This window comes from Phyllobates terribilis, unplaced genomic scaffold (assembly GCF_046119375.1).
Source record: "Phyllobates terribilis strain yellow unplaced genomic scaffold, ASM4611937v1 Scaffold_120__1_contigs__length_5212024, whole genome shotgun sequence".
NCBI lineage: Eukaryota > Metazoa > Chordata > Amphibia > Anura > Dendrobatidae > Phyllobates > Phyllobates terribilis.
In genome coordinates this window covers 1,516,196-1,538,064 of record NW_027362880.1, presented here as the reverse complement: position 1 = coordinate 1,538,064, position 21,869 = coordinate 1,516,196, and the positions used below count along the sequence as shown (strand labels likewise).

Below are 21,869 nucleotides of genomic sequence, written 5' to 3'. Positions count from 1 at the left end.
AATAGTTAATAGTATTAATAGTATTAAATGTCTGCTGGCAAATGCAAGAGGTCTTGCAAACAAAATTAATGAATTAAGAGACTCTAATGTCAGCCACAGATTACGATGTGGTGGGCATTATGGAAACCTGGCTGGAAAGCCATGACTGAGTGACAAACATAGAGGATTACACTACATTCAAAAGGTTAGGAAAGAAAAATAGGTAGAGGGGTGGGTATTTTCATTAAATCCAACTTAAGACCTCAAACTCAATGATGACATGGGGGGGAGCTTAGACAATGTAGAGTCAGTATGGGTAAATGTATATGGAAATGCCAATAATGTAACGCTGCTAATTGGAGTTTGCTACAAGCCTTCTAATATAACTGAACATGAAAAGGATGAAATGCTGCAACAAAAACAAGTCATGGTCAAAGTGTTGGCTCCCTTGAAATTGATCCAGAAAATGAAGTAATTCTCCCAGAAAATTATTGCAATTACACATATTTTGTTATACATGTTTATTTCCTTTATATGTATGGGAACAACACAAAAAAAAACAGATAAAAAAAAAGGCTAAGTGAACATAATTTCACACAAAACCACCAAAACTGGGCCGGTCAAAATTGTTGGCACCTTTTGTCAAAATTGTGGGATGTGGGTAAACAACTTCATTTCAAGCATGTGAAACTCATTCAAACTCAATTGTGGCAAGTAACAGGTGTGGGCAACATGAAAATCATACCTGAAACCAGATAAAAAGGGAGAAGCTGATTCAATCTTTGCATTGTGTTCATGCTTGTGCCACACTAAGCATGGAGAACAGAAAGAGAAGAAGAGAACTGTTTGAGGACTTGAGAACTAAAATTGTTCTAATCTTGAAATTCTTGATATTTTTCAAGTCCATCTCCAGAGATCCGGATGTTTCTTTGGCCATGGTGCACAACATAATCAATACATTTACAACCCATGTCACTGTAGCTAATCTCCCTGGATGTGGACAGAAGAGAAAAATTGCCGAAAGGTTGCAATGCAGGATAGTCCAGATGGTGAATAAGTAGCCCCACCAAAGTTCCAAAAAAATTCAAGCTGTCTTGCATGCTCAGGGTGCATCAGTGCCAACATGAACTAACCGCTAACATTTGAATTAAATGAAACGCTATGGCAGGAGAATAAGGAGGACCCCACTGCTGACACAGAGGCATAAAAAAGCTACACTGCAGTTTGCCAAAATGTACATGAGTAAGCCGAAACCCTTCTGGGGAAGCGTCTTGTGGACAGAGGAGACCAATATAGAGCTTTTCGGTAAAGCACATCGTTCTACTGTTTAAACAGAATGAAGCATACAAAGAAAAGATCACAGTAACTACAGTGGAATATGGTGGAGGTTCAAAGATGTTTTGGAGTTGTTTTGCTGCCTCTGGCATTGGGTGCCTTCACTGTGTGCAAGTCATCATGAAATCTGAAGATTACCAAAGGATTTTGTGTGGCAATGTAGTGCCTAGTGTCAGAAAGCTGGGTTTGCGTTCTAGGTCATGGGTTGCCAGCATGGCAATGACCCCAAACATACATCAAGAAGCACCCAGAAATGGATGGAAACAAAGTGCTGGAGAGTTGTGAAGTGACCGCAAATGAGCTTGGATCTAAATCCCATTGAACACCTGTGGAGAGATCTTAAAATTGCTGTTTGGAGAAAAATATTACAATTTGAGAGTCTCCAGTAGTTGATACCTTTGGCTAACTGAAAAGATGGTAACAAGTTGCAAAATTTCAAGACTACTCAGGTCTCTTCTTCAGACATAGTATAACACATCATCTGAAGTGTCACATATTTATACACAACAGGGCACAGGAATAATGCAATAGATAAGACAAGTGGCGTGAAGCAGAACTATTAGTATGGGAGAGGGAGAAGCAGTTGTGGCCATGAATATTGGAACAGTTCATTGATAAGGAGTGTGAAAGTTTTATTGTCCTGTGATTGAGGTCTGGCCCATGATTGCGATGCCCCAAAACGGTCTGAGGAGCACATTCCTTAGTTAATGTAGAAAGACATAAATCCATGCAACACATTAACTCCTGCTCTGTGAGTGTATCAAAGATTGTCATAAGTTTGTAATTCCACATTTTTCTGTCTCTCTGAGATTTGAAGTTACCTTTTAATACAAGTAATTTCATGTCCATGATGCTGTGATCAGGGATAAAATATGTTTGGCCACAGGTAGATCTAATCTTTTTTCTTTTATTATGTGGCGATGAGAATTCATCCTTGTTCTAAGTTTTTGCCCTGTCTTCCTTACATACAGACCCCAAGCTGGACATTTGGTACATATAATTAAAGTACACTACATTAGATGTGATGCAGCTGAAAGTACTTGGGATCTTGTGGTTGTCTCCTGATTTGAGTTGGGAATCTTTATCTTGTCAGTGGTCATTATAAATAGACAGGTTTTACATTTTTTCTGGCTGCAGTGAAAAGTTCCTGTAGCTGTTGGAAAGGACAGGGAGTTTCTGATAATGATGCTTCTTAGATTTGGGGGCTGCCTAAATCACAGAAGTGGGGGGTCTGGAAATATAGATTGTAATCAGCATCTTTTTGTAATAATGGTTGTAATTTCCATGCAGCTCCCAATAGCATCTCCAGATTTGGATTGTAGGCGACTACTAGAGACTCCAGATTGCTTTCTTGTTTAGTTTTGAAATGTAGGAGAGGATTCCTTGATATTCTGGTGGCTCTTGCAATCTGGTTTACAATTGTTCTTGTATGGTAGTCATTCAAAAAGGCCATTCTGAGGCCACCAAGGTGTTAATTTCAGTACAGGAGTAGCTGAGTGTTAAGTTGATGGTGAGATGAAATTGATTAAAGTGTTCATGGAACGTCTTAAGCGGTTGCTGAGATTCTGTCCAGATGATTAAAATATCGTCAATGTAACGGTAGTAGGCAAGAGGCCTGATGGGACATGAGGACAAGAAGTCACTATAAAGCTTGGCCACAAAAAGATTTGCGTACTGTGGAGCCATTTTACTTCCCATTGCTGTACCAGTCTCCTATAGATAAATGTTATCAAATTCAAATAATTGTGGGTGAGGATGGATTTTGTAAGTTTCACCACAAAGGTGAAACAATCCTCCTTGTCTGTTTTCTTTCCCTCCCAGTACCTTTTCTTTCTACCACTGTTAGGTTTCTGGGAAGTTATACTTATTCCTTTTATTTTTGGTTCTCATTAGCTTGCCTTCTGTGCCCTATATGAATGTGTCTTAGTTTCTCACTCAAGGTTTTCATATCTTCACACTTTTCTTTCTCCTTGTTGACAGTGTATTGCTGCCTCCCCTCTGATTCCTCAGGAGGTAAGAGAAACTGCTCAACTGCCTATTAGGGAGTTAGGTCTGAGGTGTTATTTTTAGTTAGCTAGGGCCTGTCTGTACAGAGACCAATTGGGTGTAGTTGCTGCATTCTTCCCTGTGTGGGTTCTCTGGTGGCTATCAAGATGCGCTTTCTGGTTAAAAGATTTCCCAAATTTTGAACATGAAAAATGCTTCTCTGCCCGACTCTTCTGAATCTCTTTTGCTCTTTATGATCCCAACTAGTCTCACCAAATACAAAAGGTCTTTAGTAAGCTACCTTATACAGGCAGCTAAGAATATCATTCCTCGTCACTGGAAAAGTACTTCTCCACCTACTCTGGAGGAGTGGTTCTGTGACATAGCTCTTCTAAATAGGATGGAACATTTGATTGCCCGATCCCCCACTGATTGTGATAGATACTGCGAGTCTTGGAGAGACTGGATTGAATTTCAGGAATCCGATGCCTACCGTCTTACATCAGACTCTTGTGACCCACCCTTTTCTCTGGTGCGTTTCTTCTCTGTCCGGATTGTACTCTGCATTGGTTCGTGCCTGGCTGCAGTATGGTTTCCATTGGATTTTAGTAACTTCATAATTGTAATACTGATGGCCTAAAATGTTCTCTTCCTTCCTTTTTCTTCCTATAACTTGATGTTTTATTGGACGTTATACTTATATTCTATGATATACTGATGCTGATATGGTCCTGGTTATTATTCTTTTTTTTTTTTTTTTTTTGTATTTTTGTAATTGAAAATTATTTAACCTTTCAATAAAAATTGAATTTTGAAAAAGGTTTCTCCCCTGTGTGACTTCTCTGATGTTTATTAAGAGTTGCTTTCCGCGTAAAATATTTCCCACATTCTGAACATGAAAAAGGCTTCTCCTCTGTATGAGTTCTCTGGTGTATAACAAGACCGTATTTCTGTTTAAAATATTTCCCACATTCTGAACATGAAAAAGGCTTCTCCCCTGTGTGACTTCTCTGATGTTTATTAAGAGCTGCTTTTCGTGTAAAATATTTCCCACATTCTGAACATGAAAAAGGCTTCTCCCCTGTGTGAGTTCTCTGATGTTTATTAAGAGCTGCTTTTCGTGTAAAATATTTCCCACATTCTGAACATGAAAAAGGCTTCTCCTCTGTATGAGTTATCTGGTGTATAACAAGACCGTATTTCTGGTTAAAATGTTTACCACATTCTGAACATGAAAAAGGCTTCTCCCCTGTGTGACTTCTCTGATGTTTATTAAGAGCTGCTTTTCGTGTAAAGCATTTCCCACATTCTGAACATGAAAAAGGCTTCTCCCCTGTGTGACTTCTCTGATGTTTATTAAGAGCTGCTTTCCATGTAAAATATTTCCCACATTCTGAACATGAAAAAGGCTTCTCCTCTGTATGAGTTATCTGGTGTATAACAAGACCGTATTTCTGGTTAAAATGTTTACCACATTCTGAACATGAAAAAATGCTTCTCCCCTGTGTGACTTCTCTGATGTTTATTAAGAGCTGCTTTTCGTGTAAAGCATTTCCCACATTCTGAACATGAAAAAGGCTTCTCCCCTGTGTGAGTTCCCTGGTGTTTAACAAGATCTGATTTCTTGTTAAAATATTTCCCACACTTGGAACAAGAAAATCTATTCTCGGCTGTGTGAATTTTTTGATGTTTAGGAAAAGATTTTTCGAGAGGAAAACTATTTCCATATTCTAAAAATGTCTTCTTTGCTTTAGGAGCAGTTTGTTTTTTAATGCTTAATTTGTGACTATGATTTTCCTTAGTAGTTGGTAATGAATCAGAAGACAGGACAAGTTTCAAAGGATCAGATGACAAATCTTTGCTGTGAAGGGATGATGGTATATCTGGAGTAATGGCATTCACTTCAATTGTATCCTGTGGGATCTCAAGATCTTCTGATTTAAAAATTGAAGATGTCAGCTGTCCCTCTGATCTCCAGGTACAGTTATCTGCTAAGATAAAAATCTATTTTTCAATAAAATATCCTTGGATTTCATTTTTTTTAATTTCTACTTAAACTGTCTATAATAATGGCAAGTTATGTACCGTATTTTTCGGACTATAAGATGCACCTAGGTTTTAGAGGAGGAAAATAAAAAAATAAAAATTTAAGCATAAAATGTGGTCATGATGCACTTATAAGGGGGAGAGGGGTCTTCTGCAAACACTGGTATAGGGGTAATGTCCCCCAATTCTGACAATATCTCCCATCCTGGTATATATGCCGCCCCCTTCCTTTTATACGTGGTCCCCATCCCCATCCTGGTATGCCTGGCATCCCTCCATCCTGGTATGCATGGCACCCCTCATCCCTATCCTGATATGCATGGCACCCCTCATCCCTGTCCTAGTATGCATGGTACCCCTCATCCCTGTCCTAGTATGCATTGCACCCCTCATCCCTACCCTGGTATGCATGGCACCTATCATCCCTGTCCTGGTATGCATGGCACCCCTCATCCCTGTCCTGGTATGCATGGCACCCTTCATCCCTGTCCTGGTATGCATGGCACGCCTCATCTCTGTCCTGGTATGAATGGCACCCCTCATCCCTGTCCTGGCATGCATAGCACCCCTCATCCCTGTCCTAGTATGCATGGCACCCCTCATCCCTGTCCTGATATGCATGGCACCCATCATCCCTATCCTAGTATGCATGGCACCCCTCATCCCTGTCCTGGTATGCATGGCACCCCTCATCCCTGTCCTGGTATGCATGGCACCCCTAATCCCTGTCCTGGTATGCATGGCACCCCTAATCCCTGTCCTGGTATGCATGGCACCCCTAATCCCTGTCCTGGTATGCATGGCACCCCTAATCCCTGCCCAAATATGCATGGCACCCCTAATCCCCATCATGCTGCACATTAAAAAAAATAAACACTCCTACTCACCTCTCTTCTCTCTCCTCCAGCGCTGCGTCCTGTCTGCCTGCACTGATCTCTCCATGTGAGCCGTGCATGACGTCACTGCCATGCGCGGCTCACAAGCAGAGATTAGCTGCTGGAAGTCACTGCTTCCCACGCCGGGACTGTGTGCACGGGGAGCAGTGACTTCACTCTCCTTTATAGCCAGCACATAGCGGAGCCGCGCTGCGGCTGCTGGCTATCTCCTGTGCCCGCTCATTAAAGGGAATGAATATTCACCCGCTCCCCATGCCCATGGGCGTGGAGAGTGGTTGAATATTCATGCCCTTTAACAGCGGGCATAGGAGAAAAAAAGGAGGAAAAAAGTGCATCTTATAGTCTGAAAAATACATTGAATTAATTATTCACCAAGACACTGACATTTCAAAATCTAATAGAAAACCTCATAGGATGAACCAGTAGAGCGTGGTTTTCAACTGTTCATTCTGCCTCTCAAATATGGAATAAAAAGCCACCAAGTTATGTAGGCAACAATAATACCAATAAAAACTTCTACTCATCTCACAAACAACAAGCCCCACTCAGGTCCATCGTCTGTAAATGGAAAAAAATCATAGTTACCGGTAACAGGATTTTACAGAGCCCATGATAGCACCACCTGAGAGATGGTATCAGCCCACCCAGGACAGGAAACCTGCTGAATAAAAAAGGCGGTATCTCTCCTCCACATCAGTTTTGTTTTAGAGGACCTCCAGACAGTATGTTAGTACACAACTACCACCAATAAAACATTTCTCACTATACACCCATATATAGAGAACACCATAAGTGATCAAAAAAGGGGGGGCATATAAGGGTGCTGTCATGGGCTCTGTAAAATCCCGTTCGGAAACTATGATTTTTTTCCCCTTCTCCTATGATAGCACCACCTGAGAGATTTATATAGGACAGACACCTTAGGGATGGATCACCGCTTGCAACACCTTTCTCCCAAAGGATAGATCAGCAGATGAAGAAAGATCAATCCGGTAATGGTTATAGAAGGAGATACCATGTTGCTGCCTTACATATGTTATCAATGGACACTTCCGCCTTCTCAGTCCAGGAGGCTGCACCAGCTCTGTGGAACGGCCCTTCAGGTTCTCTGAAACCGGCAAATTACTAGGGGAATATGCTAAGCTAACGGCGTCCCTGATCCATCTAGCTATAGTTCCCCTTGTAACTTTAAGTCCCTTACTAGGTCCCTGGAAGGAGACAAATACAGCATCACTTCTCCTCCAAGGCCTTGTTACCTCCAAATACTGAACCAAAACCAGTATAACATCTAGAGTATAAAGCTTCTGCTCCTCTAAATCTTTTAGGTTAGGATACAATGAGGGGAGAACGATCTCCTGTGTTCTGTGGAATTTGGAGGCCACCTTCGGAAAATAGGCCGGGTCTGGTTTTAATGTAACTCCATCTACAGTGACCTGTGTAAAAGGATGATTTACTGACAGAGCTTGTAAGTCACTAACTCTACGGGCTGATGTTAGCGCTATCAGTATCACTGTGTTCAGAGTGAGAGTTCTTTCTGTCACGCTTCCTAAGTGCTCAAAAAGGAGACTTAGTCAGGGTTTCCAGGACCAGGTTTAGATCCCAGGGAGGCATTCTCGGGGTAGCAATAGGTCTGGATCTATTGCATGCCTTTTTAAACCTGATAACCCATCTATCTGCTGCCAAATTATAGTTATATAAAGCTCCAAGCGCTGATACTTGCACCTAAAGGGTACTGGTAGCCAACCCAATATCTAAGACCCTTTGAAGAAATTCCAGAATAGCTTTATAGGAATTTTAACCTTAGCTGACTGCGCCGAAATAGATAGGAATTTTGACCATGTCCTACCATAGATCTTAGTCGTCACACTGCTTTTGAGCAGAGTAGTGACTAGACCTGGGGAAAACCCTTCCTGGATTAGTAACGACCTTACAAATTCCAGGCCATCAAATGCCCAACCTCTGAAGATGGAAGCCTGGGCCTTGCTTGAGGAGATCTGGAGCATCTGGAAGGACCCATGGATCTGACTGGGACATCCTCTTTATCCAGGTGAACCAGGGTCTCTTGGGCCAGAATGGGGCGATTAGTATGACCCTTGCCTGCTCCTCTCGGATCTTCCTCAAAATCGTTGGCATTAACATTAGTGGGGGGAAAGCATAGGATAGGCCAAAGCTCCAGGGTATTTGAAATGCATCTAATGCATAGGGTCTTTCTTTTGGATTTAAGGAGCAGAAGATCCTTGTTTTTCTGTTTCGTTTGTTTGCGAAAAGATCTATTTCTGATTGACCCCAGCGATCCACAATTTGCTGGAATACTGTTGGATTCAGCTCCCATTCGCCCTGCTTCAGTATATTCTGACTCAGAAAATCTGATCTTTAGTTTTCTTTGCCTCTTATTTGCAGAGCCGAGAGCATAAATTGATGTTGCTCTGCAAATTGTAGAATCTGCTCTTTCACTAACAGGAGAGGTCGGGATCTCGTGCCTCCCTGATGATTGACATAGGTGACTGTTGTCTGACATAATTCGGATGTGTTGTCCCTGTAGTTGGGAACTGAACTTCATCACTGCATTCTTTACCGCCGACAGCTCCTTCATGTTTTGAGAAGGCTTTCTCGCTGTCCGACCAGATTCCTTGTATTACACGATCTCCCAGACGTGCTCCCAGCCATCTGAGCTTGAGTCCGCTGTAATTATGTCCCTGACCTGATACGACCAGGGAACTCTCTGTGACAGGTTCTCCCGATCCAGCCACCATGCGATTGAGCTGATGGCTGTATTGGAAAGTGTCATCTTCCTGTCCAAGTGTCCCCTGAGTTGTTTCTCCGCTGCTAGGATATCTTGCTTGTAGCATCGGCGTCTCTGCCCCTTGCTAGGCAGAGACGCCGTCCCTCTCACCTCCCCGCTTCTGGCGCGGCGTCCTCCAGCGCTTCTCTCCCCGCTGCTTCCGGCACGCGCTCCTTCCCTGGCAGTGTGCTTAGGGCGGGCGTGCGCGCTCTCCCCCTCTCTTAAAGGGACCGCGCGCGCCGTCCTTAGGAGTCCCCGGCCAATTGCCGTTGGACCTCCCATATATAAGGCACCTCCTCCAAAATGGAGGTGCCCGAGCAATGTTGTTTGCACTGTGTCTCACCTGTGCTTCAGCCCTCAGGTTCCGCTGCTAGCCTTACTTCTCGTCCTGCCTGCCAGCCTGTTACTTGCCTTGTCCGCCAGACCGCTCACCTGGGAGCGTCTACTAGTTACCTGCCTTGTCTGCCAGTCCGCTCACCTGGGAGAGTCCTTCAGTTACCTGCGAGTTACCTGCCTCGTCAGTCAGACCGCTCACCTGGGAGAGTCCACCAGTTACTTGCCTGTTACCTGCCTTGTCTGCCAGACTGCTCACCTGGGAGCGTCCACCAGTTACCTGCCTGTCTCCTGCCTCGTCTGTCAGCCCGCTCACCTGGAGCGGCCACCAGTTACCTGCCTGTTACCTGCTGTCTCCGTCAGCCCGCTCACCTGGGAGCGCCCGCCAGTTACCTGTCAGGTATCCGCCTCGCCTGTCTACCCAGAGACTGTCCCGGTCACTTGCCGTGACCACCTGCCTGTCTACCCACAGACTGTCCCTGTCACTTGCCGTGACCACCTGCCTGTCTACCCAGAGACTGTCCCCGTCACTTGCCGTGACCACCTGCCTGTCTACCCAGAGACTGTCCCCGTCACCTGCCGTGACCACCTGCCCGTTTACCCAGAGACTGTCCCCGTCACTAGCTGTGACTACCTGCTTGCCTTCCCTGGGAGTCACCCGCTTCCTTACAAGGACTTCCCCCTTGTATTGCAGCTCAGAGGTTCCACCTCCCTGACCCGTAACAGTTTGCTCGGGCCATGGAACCCGGTGGCACCCAAGCTCCCTCGCTCTCTGACCTATACCATGAAGTCTCCCGTCAGATATCCCAGCAGGAGTCCATCCTGAACCACCTGCGGAATGTCAACTCCCGCCTGGACACACTGACTGCTCCACCAGCAACCACTGCTAGTGTCACGACTCACACCCCGGCAGCGCCGCTGCCCACCAATACCATGGCATCCTGCCCCGGACCCCGGCTTTCTGCACCTCCTCGCTTCGGAGGCGACCCCGCTCAAGCTCGGGGCTTCATAAACCAGTGCACCCTGCACTTTGAACTCTTGGCTCATCAGTTTATCTCCGACCGGGCCAAAGTGGCATTCATCATGTCCCATCTCACTGGGGAGGCACTGGCATGGCTTAACCCCCTGTGGGAGAGAGGGGATCCCCTGGGGTCCGACCTGTCGTCTTTCCTCACTGCTTTCCGGAGAGTCTTCGATGAACCGGGACGAAAGACCTCATATGCCTCCTCTTTGCTACGTCTCCGCCAAGGGAGTCTCACCGTGGGCCAATATGCCATACGGTTCCGCACCCTCGCTTCTGAGTTTGCCTGGGATAATGAGGCCCTGGTGTCCGTCTTCTGGGAGGGTCTTTCCGGTCGGATTAAAGATGAGCTCGCCGGTCGGGATATTCCTACCACCCTGGATGACCTGGTGTCGCTGGCTACCCGGATTGACATCCGGTTTCAAGAACGCACCAAAGAGACCACACGTGAGAGAAGGTTTCCCCGCCTAGCTCCTACTTTCCAGAAACCTGTCTCCTCTTCTGTCACTTCCCGTGCGCACTCACCCGAGCCCATGCAGATCGACCAGACCAAGATGGTCAAATCTCGCCAAGAGTCACGCCGAGCCGAGGGGAGCTGCTTCTATTGTGGCAGTAAGGAGCACCTGATTCGTTCCTGCCCGGAGAGGCCGGGAAACTCCAGTGTCTAGGACCGCTCGGAGAGGTCGCCCTAGACAAAAATAAGTCCTCTCCAACCCTGACTTTGTCTGTATCTATCTCCTGGGGAGAGAACCGTCACTTTGAACTCGCCCACCTGGATTCTGGATCCGCTGGAAACCTCATCGCCCAGTCCCTGGTTGAGAAATACCGTATTCCCACCAAGTCTCTGGCTGAACCTTTGTCAGTCGCCTCCGTGGATGGAAGACTCCTTCCGGTGACCATCCTGCTCGCCACGGAACCCATAACCCTGCAGGTGGGAATGCTGCACTCTGAGGTAATCTCCTTCCATGTGTTGCCCGGACTCTCCCACTCCCTATTGCTAGGTCTACCTTGGCTCCAGACACATGAACCCGTGTTGAACTGGCATTCCGGTGAAGTACTCCGGTGGGGGCCGGTCTGCCATACGACCTGCCTGGTTCCAGTTCGTCCTCCACCTACCCCAGCTAATTTACCCGGTCTTCCGGCTCCTTACTGGCCCTATGCTGACGTCTTCGGTAAAAAGGAAGCAGAGACATTGCCACCTCATAGGCCATATGATTGCCCGATCGACCTGGTACCTGGCGCCACTCCACCCCGTGGGCGTATTTATCCGTTGTCTGCAGCCGAAACCCAGGCCATGTCTGAGTACATAGAGGAGAATCTGGCCAGGGGATTCATCCGGAAGTCTACTTCCCCGGCTGGAGCCGGATTCTTCTTTGTCAAAAAAAAGGATGGCTCGCTACGCCCCTGTATTGACTATAGAGGACTCAATCAGATCACGGTTAAAAATAAATACCCCCTTCCGCTCATCTCTGAGTTATTTGATCGCCTTAAAGGCGCCAGGATCTTTTCCAAGCTGGATCTACGTGGAGCGTATAACCTGGTTCGTATCCGTCAGGGAGAAGAGTGGAAAACGGCATTTAATACCCGGGAAGGACACTATGAGTACCGTGTGATGCCCTTCGGTCTCTGCAATGCTCCCGCCGTCTTCCAAGAACTGGTCAACGACATCTTCCGTGACCTTCATTACTCCTGCGTGGTGGTATACCTGGACGACATCTTGGTCTTCTCTCCGGATCTTCCCACACACCGGAGGGATGTTCGTCAGGTCCTGCTTAGGCTCAGGCAGAACCACCTCTATGCTAAATACGAGAAGTGCCTTTTTGAGCAGACCTCTCTTCCATTCTTGGGCCATGTTATCTCCCAGACAGGCTTGCGAATGGATCCCGAGAAGCTCTCTGCTGTCCTAAAGTGGCCCCGTCCGGAAGGCTTGAAGGCGATACAGTGATTCCTGGGCTTCGCTAATTACTATCGTCTCTTCATTCCTCACTTCTCGTCTCGGACTGCGCCCATATTTGCGCTCACCCATAAGGGAGCAAATCCCAAGGTATGGCCACCCAAAGCTGAGGAGGCCTTCCTTTCCCTGAAGCAAGCCTTCTCCTCTGCCCCTGTGCTGCACCGTCCGGACTGCAACAAACAGTTCTACCTGGAGGTTGATGCTTCCTCCTCTGGAGCCGGAGCAGTGCTCACCCAAAAGTCTTCATCCGGGAGAATGGTAACCTGCGGCTTTTTCTGTAAAATCTTCTCCTCCTCTGAGCGCAATTACTCCATAGGAGACTGAGAACTGTTAGCCATTAAATTGGCGCTGGAGGAGTGGTGTTACCTGCTTGAAGGGGCTCTATACCCGGTGATCATCTACACGGATCACAAAAACCTGGCATATCTCCAAAATGCCCAGAGACTTAATCCACGTCAGGCCCGGTGGTCTTTGTTTTTTGCCCGCTTCGATTTCATCCTTCATTTCCGCCCGGCGGACAAGAATGTCAAAGCTGATGCCTTGTCCCGATCCTTCCTGTCCTCCGACCAAGAGGAGGAGCCTATGCACATTATCGACCCCTCCAAGGTGATGAATGTGGCCCCCTTGGATTTGACTCGTCTTCCACCCGGCAAGACGTTCGTGGCACCTCCTGACCGTGAGAAGGTTCTTCGCTGGGGTCATTCTTCTAAACTAGCTGGCCATGCCGGCCAAAAAAAGACCTTCCTACTCATTTCCCGGCATTACTGGTGGTCTACCCTGCATAAGGATGTGGTAGACTTCGTCTATGCCTGTTCATCTTGTGGCCGCAACAAAGTTCCCAGACACTTACCAGCTGGTCATCTCCTGCCGCTTCCCATACCTGTTGCCCCGTGGCAACACATCGCTATGGACTTCATTACCGACCTTCCTGTCTCTGCCGGGTGTACTGTCATTTGGGTGGTCGCGGACCGCTTTTCTAAAATGGCCCACTTCATTCCCCTGCCTGGTCTTCCGTCTGCACCTGAGCTGGCTAAGGACTTTATCCGTCATATCTTCCGTCTCCATGGCCTACCCCTCCACATCGTGTCGGATCGAGGGGTTCAGTTCACCTCACTTCTGGAGAGCCACATGTAAACTGCTGGACATCACCCTGGACTTCTCCGCTTACCACCCTCAGTCCAATGGTCAAGTGGAGCGGATCAATCAGATCTTTACCAGCTATCTCCAGCACTTTGTTAATGCCCACCATTCTGATTGGGTGGACCTCCTCCCTTGGGCCGAATTCTCTTACAATAACCACGAGAGCGAATCCTCTTCCAAATCCCCGTTCTTTATTGTCTATGGCCAGCACCCCCGGATTCCGTTTCCCGTCTCCGCCTCTGTGGACAACCCTGCCGCGCAGTCTCTTGTCAGCGAGTTTTCTACCATTTGGGAGAGTACTAGGTCCGCACTTCTTCTGTCCTCCGAGCGGATGAAGAGATATGCTGATAAGAGACGTCTGGATCCGCCTCAATTCCGTCTGGGAGACAAGGTTTGGCTCTCCTCCAAACATGTACGGCTCAAGATACCCTCCTACAAGTTAGGTCCTCGGTTCATCGGCCCATTCGAAATCCTCAGGCAAATTAATCCAGTGGCCTACAAATTAAAACTCCCGGCCACCTTACGGATTCCCAACTCCTTCCACGTATCTCTCCTCAAACCCGTTGTCTTTAACTCTTTTTCCAATAATCCAGGTGCTCCCCCTGCTCCGGTTTCCGCTGAAGACGTCTTTGAGGTAGAGAGTATTCTGGCCACCAAGAGGGTAAGAGGAAAGACCTTTTTCTGGTAGATTGGAAGGGGTTTGGTCCTGAGGAGAGAACTTGGGAACCCAGGGAGAACATCAACGCCCCGCTTCTCCTTGAAAAATTTCCTTCTGGCCTAAAAAAGAGGGGGCCTAAAGGGGGGGGTACTGTAGCATCGGCGTCTCTGCCCCTTGCTAGGCAGAGACGCCGTCCCTCTCACCTCCCCGCTTCTGGCGCGGCGTCCTCCAGCGCTTCTCACCCCGCTGCTTCCGGCACGCGCTCCTTCCCCGGCAGTGTGCTTAGGGCGCGCGCGCTCTCCTCCTCTCTTAAAGGGACCGCGCGCGCCGTCCTTAGGAGTCCCCGGCCAATTGCCGTTGGACCTCCCATATATAAGGCACCTCCTCCAAAATGGAGGTGCCCGAGCAATGTTGTTTGCACTGTGTCTCACCTGTGCTTCAGCCCCCAGGTTCCGCTGCTAGCCTGACTTCTCGTCCTGCCTGCCAGCCTGTTACTTGCCTTGTCCGCCAGACCGCTCACCTGGGAGCGTCTACTAGTTACCTGCCTTGTCTGCCAGTCCGCTCACCTGGGAGCGTCCTTCAGTTACCTGCCTCGTCAGTCAGACTGCTCACCTGGGAGCGTCCACCAGTTACTTGCCTGTTACCTGCCTTGTCTGCCAGACTGCTCACCTGGGAGAATCCACCAGTTACCTGCCTGTCTCCTGCCTCGTCTGTCAGCCCGCTCACCTGGAGCGGCCACCAGTTACTTGCCTGTTATCTGCTGTCTCCGTCAGCCCGCTCACCTGGGAGCGCCCGCCAGTTACCTGTCAGGTATCCGCCTCGCCTGTCTACCCAGAGACTGTCCCCGTCACTTGCCGTGACCACCTACCTGTCTACCCAGAGACTGTCCCCGTCACTTGCCGTGACCACCTGCCTGTCTACCCAGAGACTGTCCCCGTCACCTGCGGTGACCACCTGCCCGTTTACCCAGAGACTGTCCCCGTCACTAGCTGTGACTACCTGCTTGCCTTCCCTGGGAGTCACCCGCTTCCTTACAAGGACTTCCCCCTTGTATTGCAGCTCAGAGGTTCCACCTCCCGGACCCGTAACATTGCTGCAGATATCGGGAGTGTATCTGAGCCCACTGGACTGCTGGGATACATGATGTCATTGTACCTAAAAGAGACATTGCTTTCCTTAGGGTCATGAATGGATTCCTGACTACTCCTTAGGCTAGGGACGTAATTTTGTTTTTCTTGTCTTCCGGTAGCAGACAAGTCTATCCCTCTGAGTCCAAGATAAGCCCTAAAAAAGACAGAACCTTCCGAGGCTCCAGGCTTGACTTCTCTAGATTCAGTATCCATCCAAGATTGATCAGGCTGGCTCTGACTCCTGTCAATGCGAGTTTTCAATGCTCTCTTGATCTGCATACTACCAGGAAGTCGTCCAGGTAAGGGACAACTAGAGTATCTTGTTCTCTCAAATGCGCCATGACCTCCAGAATGATCTTCGTAAAGATTCTTGGAGCCATGGAGAGGCCGAAGGGCAGAGCTGTGAACTGAAATTGCCTCACAAGATTGATGATATACACAGCTACTCTCAAATACTGCTGGTATCCTGTATGGATTGGGACGTGGTAATAGGCGTCCTTCAGGTCGAGGACACTCATATAACAACCCGGGAACAACACCTTTATGGCTAATATTATAGATTCCATTTTGAAGGGTCTGTAGATTAGAAAGTTGTTTAGGCCCTTCAAGTTGATTATGGTTCTAAAGGAGCCATCCGGCTTCTTTATCAGAAACAGGGGCGAATAGAATCCTTTCCCCTGCTCGCTTATTAGTCTCTCTCAGAACCTTCTTTTCCATTAGGTTTAATACCTCTTGCTCCAGGGCTGTTTGCTCTCTGGGCCTCCTGGAAGACGAAATCCTGAAGGTCTGCAGGGGAATTGATCTGAATTCCAGTCTCAGTCCTGTCTTTATAATCCCTAATATCCAGGCACTGGATGTAATTTATTCCCAGGTAGGCAGGAAGTGGGACAGTCTTCCTCCTACCTGGGGAGGCCCATCACTTAGGGGTTTTTCTGTTCTCAGAGGAAGGACCTCCGAACATGAAGCCTTCACTCCTTGTCCTTCCATCTGCCCTGGTCTCTGGAAAATGTACCTATGATATACTTCCTTTTACAAAAGGAAGTCTTGTACTGAGGCATCAACACACTGGAAAACCTGTGTTTCTTATCTGCGGCTTTATCCAGTATGTCATCCAGAACTTTGCCAAAAAGAAACTCCCCTTCACATGGGATTGAACAGTTTCATCTTAGACTGTACATCACCTGACCAGCTCTTGAGCCACAGAGCTCTGGGAGCTGCGATGGATAAATTCGCTGATCTGGCGGCCAGTCTTACTGAATCTGCCGAAGCGTCCGCGAGGAAGGCAGCCGCCCCCTGCATTAGCGGAAGACTGGCCAGGATTTTTTCCCTTGGAATGTCCCCTTTAATCTGGTCTTCTAGATGCTGAAACCAGACCATCATTGACCGGGCTGTGCAAGTGGCTGCGACTTCCGGTTTCAATTCTCCCGCTGGACACTCCCAGGTTTGTTTTAATAAGGTTTCCGCTTTTTTATCAAGAGGATCCTTGAAAGCTCCTAAATCCTCAAACGGCAGGGTGGATTTTTTTTAGAGAATTTTGATACCGTCACGTCAATTTTTGGGGTTTTATCTCACCTGGTTGATTCTTCTTCCTCAAACGGGTATCTTCTCTTTGAAGGTGATGGTAACTGCCCTCTCCTATCAGGTCTTTTCTATTCCCTGTCGATAAACTATCCTCTCATTGACAGGGAATGTGCGCCTCTTCTTCTGACCCAGACCCCCAAACATGATGTCCTGAACAGTACTAGGGGTCTTGGTATCGTCTATGCCCATAGTTGTTCTGATGGCTTTAAATCAGCTTATCCGTGTTTTGCACTGGAAAACACGGCCTACCTCCTGTATCGCTATCTGAGGATGATGATGATGATGAGGATGACGAGTAGGTAGGAGAGGAAACAGACTTCCCCTTGCCCTGGAATACTACAGATTTTTCTGAGTCTGATGTATGACGTCTCAGCTTCCTACTCTTTTTACGTGTAGCCAACGTCTTTAGTGAGTCCCTAACCTCCGTCTGGATTAAAGATTTTAAATCCATAGCAAAATTAGGTGTTTCCTCTGATATGGTTTCTCGGATACAACTTGGGCTAAGCTTTTTAGTATAAGTGCAGGGAAAATTAACCCCGCACAGCGCACACTCCATGTTATTCCTCTTGGCACTTCCCTTTTTGGGTTTTTCCTAGTAGAAAAAATACATAGAAAAAAGGGACCCATCTACTATGGTGAACTTTCACATAGATCACTCACTACTCTGCCGTTCAGGGTACCGGAGATTGAGGCTGGATCAATTCATATGATCGCTCCCGGCTGGAGATGGTGGACTCGCGACCTGCCCTGTTCCTCTGGCGGGTCTTGCTGCCGCTTGTCCGACTGACACTGCTGCGGCCTTGATGGAGCTGCTGTTGCTGCTGAGGCTGCTTTGGTGGCTTCTGCTGCTCTGGTGACTGCGGCTCTTGCCGCAGGGCGCTTCACTTCCTGACACACGCTCTGCGTGTGCGCAGCCCCATGGACCAACATTCTGGCGCGCAACGTCAGCAGGGTGCGGCGTAAACTAACATGCGCCCTGCGTGTGTGTAGTCCTGTTCCCGGCATTCCGGCACGCTACGTTAGCAGGGCGCGCCGGAACCTCTTGACACGTGCCCTGCATGTGCACAGCCCCGGTAGTCCCACTTGCCAGCGCGCTTAGCCACAGGGTGCATAATACCACTGCACTCCCGCGTGTACCCTTGGTGGGCGGATACCCTCTTTCAGGTGGTGCTGTCATGGAAGAAGGGAAAAAAAACAGAGGTTTCCATAAAGGCTCTTGTAAAGCAACATGGCTTCCATAACCCAATCCAGCAATATCCGATCTCCCAAAGTCAAATCTCCCCCTTGCTTCTGAGCCTTGCAGTGTGCCCAAACCACATTTAGCATCTATGTATTTGACATTACTATAGTGAGAAGAACCCACTTAATTCATGGTGTGTGTCTCCTGGAGCACAATCTGGGCACTATGTGTTGGGCAATGAAATGGCATAATTGCAATTTTCACTCTCCAACATCCACTGCGTGCTAATATCCGGAAAGTGCCAGTAGAATCAAAATAGTCACTACCCCTTTAGATTAATTCCCTGAGGGTTAAAAATTACACAATGGAGTCACTTTATGTGCATTTAACCGTGCTGCCCTGCTTAGGGCAGCACGATAGCTCAGTGGTTCGTACTGCAGCCTGGGGTCCTGGGCTCAAATCCCACCAAGGACAACATCTGCAAGGAGTTTGTATGTTCTCCCCGTGTTTCTCTGGTTTCCTCCCACACTTCAAAGACATACTACTGATAGGGAATTTAGATTGTGAGCCCCAATGGGGACAGCGATGATAATGTATGTAAAGCGCTGAGGAATATGTTGGCGCTATATATAGATAGATAGATAGATAGAGAGAGAGAAAATAAAGATTATTACTGCTCTGGTTTTCTGTTATTATGTCACATTAGGGCTTCTGCAAATGGTGTGTCCCATCTCCTCTGGGATCTGCTCCTGCAATGTCAGCTTCTCTCACCAGGAGCCGCCTTATTCATCCTGCAGGCGGTGCTGGGGATGGAGGAGACGTCAGAACCAGAAGCTCTGTGTGGCGAAGGCTCTGTCCAGCCACTAAGATTAGGGTGCCTGGGACCAGTAGTACCATCCAGTCTGGCAGTATGGGGGTGTGCGCTGTCCAGCTGGAGTAATCTGCTCCCTGCTTCAGCCAACTGGAAAGCACCGAGCCCTACTAAAGCTGGAAGCATATTGCCGGAAGCTGCCAGATACAGCCTTGTTCTCCTCTGGTTCAGTCCTCTGTGCTCAGCTCCCGGCTTGTGTATTTGTTTCCTGTTGTGACCTCGGCCCGTTTACTGACTACTCTTGTGTTTTCTGATTTTGTATTTTCTCTGCTTTCCTGGTCCTGTCCCAACTACCTGACTATCCTTCTTCTCATCTCACACCATAGAACAGGTAACACCGTGGCCCAAGCCTAGGGGTCTCTGTGTAAGAACAGATCCATGTAGAGGGGTTAAAGGATGATGAGCAAAACTGTGAGTATAGACAATAACACATCTACTGAAATGATCAAACTCAACAGTCTCCATCAGTAATAAATGAGTAACTAGTGGTGAAACCTCTCTGGGTAATTATAGTATGCGGCTTCGTGGCTCTGGGCCATCTAAATTATTGTAAGGTCTAATAAATATTTTCTATCACATGAGATTAAAGAAAAAATATACTTTTATTAAAGAGAACTATTTATAATAGTGCAGAGTTGAAAATGTCTTAATTTTAGATCTCGGGCACCTGGGAGAGTCAATGGAGACCTTTTTTTTAAAGGCTACCAGGGAGTTACAGACTGACATAAGTGAGGCCGGACGATCCCACCACAATCAAACTATCATACAGAATGAACCTGGAAAAAATAACTTCTTTTTTTATTCTATGTTACATCCTCAACAACAACATATGTATGAGAGGAGAACTACAAACTAAATAGCAGTCACACTCATTTGTGGTGGACCATTGGAGCTACTATGAGTCCTGACCAGAAGAGTAGAGAAAGTATTAGCGCCCCCATTTCAGGAGAGATTGTGCAGTAATCTGAATTCTATAGGATTGAAAATATAATGGAATTTATGACGTGGAGTGAATCCATGAAACCAGGGCTGGAGCCAACACATCTCCTGCAGGCGTGAATAAATGTATATTACAGCCATCAGCCACGCACAGCTTAGAGATATATCATGGCACAGGTGTAATGTTTTCTGTATAGTTTATCACAATCCTGTTTGAAGTTAGTTGGTTTTAAAAGAAATTGAAAAGTCAGGATAAAGGGAAACTCTGCTGTTATTGTACAGAAATTCACACTTGGCCTCACTGCACATTTAATGTTGTTGATCATAAAAGTGAAGTTTGGCCAGAAAGACTGGACCTGGTCTTGTAGGGACCATATGAGCACATTCAGCAGCACAGAAGGGAGAGAAGGTAGATTCATCCAATAAGATATCAGGGATCTAGGAAGGAACAGCCTCATTACCCTCCGCTTTCTCTTACAGGCCCATCAGAATATTTTTCTTCAAGTGATTTTCTAACTTGTCAGCACATTCTACGTACGCTGCCATTTGGCCTTGTAGTTTACAGATCTGGACAGGTCACGGTCAGCGTCTCCTAATCCCAGGGGGTAGGTGGATTGTCGAGGTTGTAAGTTCTATAGAAAAGGGCTTTCAATGTCCACAATGATTTGAATAGTTTTGGATGGGGGAGAATGTTGTGGACTAGTGGCAAAATGGTGATCACACGATTGTGATACGGCCGGACTACACCACCGATAAAGTAGCCACAGACAGGGACTGAGAAGAATCTGTGACTTCTCTGCATTTAGTGGTCACTACTCACCTGGGTAGTCATATGTAGGAATCTCCTCTTTACACCGCTCATCACCCCTCACATATGTCTCTGTAGTATTAATATGGGTCAGATCTTCACCCTGAAACAAATATTGTAAACATGGAGAAGTCACATCTATGATCAGCTCTAATCCTGCCATCTCCACCGTTCTCATTACAATAGTCTATAATATAACCGGGGATGCGGGTCTCTGTCTGAAGCCTCGATAGACTGCGCATGCGCGACGCGCAGTATGGCTCCAGACAGAATCAGGCATCCAGCCATTACAGGTAAGAGGAGTGTGTATGGCTCCGGAGATCGCTGTATGCGTAGGCACTGAACGTATACCGCAATCTCCGGCGCCATACTTACCTGATCGGGAGGAGCGTTGCAGCGGTGCCTCTCTTCGTCGGAGATGGGGCAGGAGTGAGGCGTCGGATCGGCGCATGTGCATAGCGCTATCTGGCGCCGTTTTACTGAAGACACATTTACAGTGTGTGTTCAGCAAAAATGGCGTCGGACAGCGCAGTGCTTCGGCGACACACTCCTCCCCCGGCCTCCGGCAGAACAGGGCGCAGAAGCGCTGGAGCACAGGGAAGAAAGGTGAGTATAACTGTTTATTTTTTTGTATGTGTGTACAGTGTGAAAGGAATGAGGGGGCCACACATACCAGGATTGGGGGGTGAGGGGGCCACACATATCAGGATTGGGGGGTGAGGGGACCATGCATACCAGGATTGTGGGATGAGGGGATCATGCATACCATGATAAGGGGTACCACACATACCAGGATTGCGGGGTGAGGGGACCATGCATACCAGGATTGGGGGGTGAGGGGTACCATGCATACCAGGATTGGGGGTGAGGGGTACCATGCATACCAGGATATGGGGGTGAGGGGTGCCATACATACCAGGATTGGGGGTGAGGAGTGCCATGCATACCAGGATTTGGGGGTGACTGGTGCCATGCATACCAGGATTTGGGGGTGACTGGTGCCATGCATACCAGGATAGGATGGTGGGGACAGGATGGGGGCAGCACAAATACCAGGAGGGGAGCAGCACATACCAGCATGGGAGACCATATAGCAATAAAAATGCTCGCCACCTGGGCGTAGAATGGGTTCAATAGCTAGTATAAAACATATAGTACTGGTGGATAAAACAAGGCTGAGCACAAGACCTTCACAGCTGTCTACACATTATAGATCTCATGACACCTTCT

At 47.6% G+C, this 21,869-nt stretch overlaps 1 pseudogene; it reads right to left on the bottom strand.

Annotated features, from left to right (window-relative positions):
• Window positions 1–485: 485 nt before the first annotated feature.
• Window positions 486–21,869, bottom strand: part of LOC141201635 (uncharacterized) — a 35,155-nt pseudogene continuing 13,771 nt past the window's right edge.